The following is a 2,666-nucleotide window of genomic DNA, read 5'->3' as shown; positions in this document are numbered from 1 at the left end:
CAATGTAAACGATCACCCATTTGTCAAGCATGTCTCGGAAAATGTCATTCATAAAGGATTGAAACACGGATGGACTGTTGGATAAACCGAAAGGCATGACCAGATATTCGTAGTGCCCACTAGTGGTGGAAAACGCCGTCTTCCACTCGTCCCCCTCACGAATACGGATCAGATTATAGGCGTTGCGTAAGTCCAGTTTTGTGAAATACTGGGCCTTGCGGAGCTGTTCGAGTGCCGCAGGCACGAGTGGTAGAGGGTAGCGGAAACTTGACTGTGATATCTTTTAATGCCCGGTAGTCAATGCAGGGTTGTAGACCACCATCCTTTTTCTTGACAAAGAAAAATCCAGCGGCAGCAGGGGAAGTTGAGGGTCTGATGAAACCTTTGGATAGTTCCTCCTGGATGTAGTTTTTCATGGCTTCGGATTCAGGTTGGGATAGAGGAAATATCCGTCCACGAGACGGAGAAGTATCCGGAAGGAGGTCTATGGCACAGTCAGTAGGGCGATGTTCGGGGAGCTGGGATGCCTTCTTCTTACTAAAGGCTTCGAGGAGGTCTGTGTATACAATGGGTATGTTAGTCTCTTCATTAGATGAGGATTCAGGCTCTGTATTTTGCAAAGGAATGTGATTTACCCTCTGTAGTTGGTGACTAGGACTGATTGGATTCGAGGGCTCACTTTTCGTCTCTTGAAGCGGGGACATAAAAACTGATGATCTCTGTGTGCAATGGGCCAACATGAAGTTTAATCTCTTCGGTGGTGTCCTGAATCCTTCCCTCTCCGAGGGGTCGGCCGTCTAACGCCTCCACTGCCAAGGAGGAAAGACAAGGTGTTAGATTGAGTCTGCATTGTTCAGCAAATGTACGGGATATAAAGTTTCCAGCAGCTCCGGAGTCAATGAGAGCTGTGGTTCTGAACTTATTTCCTCTTATCGTGATAATTACTGGCAATTTGAAACTAGATGGATTCATAGGCATTTTAATGCGTGGACTCACCGAACGGGAACTGGCAGATGGACGGGTTGGGCATGCAAATTTCATGTGTCCTGATTGACCACAATACATGCACAATCTGTGTTGTCTACGGCGCTCTCTTTACTCTGGAGTGATGTGAGAAAAACCAATCTGCATGGGTTCATGTTCAGTGGGTGTTTCGTAATGATATAGCTGCAAGGGTCGAACTGATCGTCGTGACCGAATTAGATTATCCACTTGAATGGCTAGATCAATGTATTCCGTCATAGTTCTCCCTTCATCACGGCAGACTAATTCAGACTGGAGTTCCATGTTGCGACCTTTGTGAAAGAGAGTTTTCAAAGTGCTTTCGACCCAGTTAGTTTGTGCTGCGAGCGTACGGAAAGTTAGAGCATGTTCGGCTGCAGTTTTACTCCCTTGAGTGAGAGATAGTAGTTGTTCTCCAGCGTCTCCTCTCTCAGAAGAATGATCAAAAACATGACGAAATTGTTGCATAAATTCACTAAATGAAGCGAAGGAAGACCCATCAGTTCTCCAAACAGCCGTAGCCCATTCTAACGCTCGCCCCGTGAGCAGTGAACAAACGAACGCAATCCGGCTTGCGTCGGTGGTGTATAATGACGGTTGCTGCTCCACAAAGAGAGTACATTGAAGCAGAAATCCTTTGCATTTCGTAGGGTTTCCATCAAACTTCTCGGGGAAAGCCAGCCGTGGGTTTACTGAGGAAGTGGTGGCCGGTGGAGGATTTTCTGAGGGAGAACTGGCAGGTGCAACAGAAGGATTAGTGATTGCAGTTCGTAGTTCTTGCAGACCTTGAACCAGTTTCTCGGTGAGTGAAGTCAAATGACTAAGTTGATGGTGATGTAGATCCAGACGAGATGCTTGAGAGGTGAGTTCGGTGGATATCTGCAGAACAGCTGCTGGATCAGTTGTCGGCGAAGTATTCTGTAATGAGTCTGGAGATTGAGTAGAATCCATCTGCAGCTTTATTAAAGAAACGGCAAACAGGCAGGGGTCAGGAAACAGCAAAACAGGGAATTCAGAGAGCAAGCACAGAGAGTAGTCATGTAACAGGCAGAAGATCAGGGCAGGCAGCAAGAAACAATAATCCAGGGCAATCCAAGTCAAGACAGGCAGCAAACAGGCAGTAGTGAGATAACAATCCAAGGTCAGCAAACAGATCAGCAAGATAGGGAAAAACGCTCAGTGATTACAGGCCGTGGCAATGCAATACTTCGCACTGAACTTCTGTTTGAGTGTGGCTTATATGGAGAGTCTGAATGAGGTGCAGGTGTGTGCGCAATCAGTCCCAGGTATGAAGCATTATGGGGATTAGAGTTCCAGAGTAAACTAGTATTCTGGTGAAGGTTCCCTCTGGTGGTGAAGAGGAGGCGGTGCGGGAGCCCGCTCTGTAACAATCATCTTTCAGGAAGGTCAAAGGTCATCGTATAGATCACATGGGTCAGGTTACAGTTTTCCTTCTTTCAAACTTCATATATTTCTGAGTTATCTGGATTTAACTGATGATGATTCGACTCAATCCTTGTTGTTTTTATCTTATCTCAGTTTTGTCAGAGTCTCAGGTCTATAAATTCAGTTCTGTTCACGAGGAGGTTTATTTAATGTAAACTGGATTATAATAACTATGCTCATACTTTCACTGATCAAAGGATTACAGTATAATCAAATGA

This window comes from Rhinichthys klamathensis, unplaced genomic scaffold (assembly GCF_029890125.1).
Source record: "Rhinichthys klamathensis goyatoka isolate OS25496 unplaced genomic scaffold, OSU_Roscu_1.1 h1tg000452l_1, whole genome shotgun sequence".
In the NCBI taxonomy this organism is placed as follows: Eukaryota; Metazoa; Chordata; class Actinopteri; order Cypriniformes; family Leuciscidae; genus Rhinichthys; species Rhinichthys klamathensis.
Note: the sequence above shows the minus strand (reverse complement) of the source record.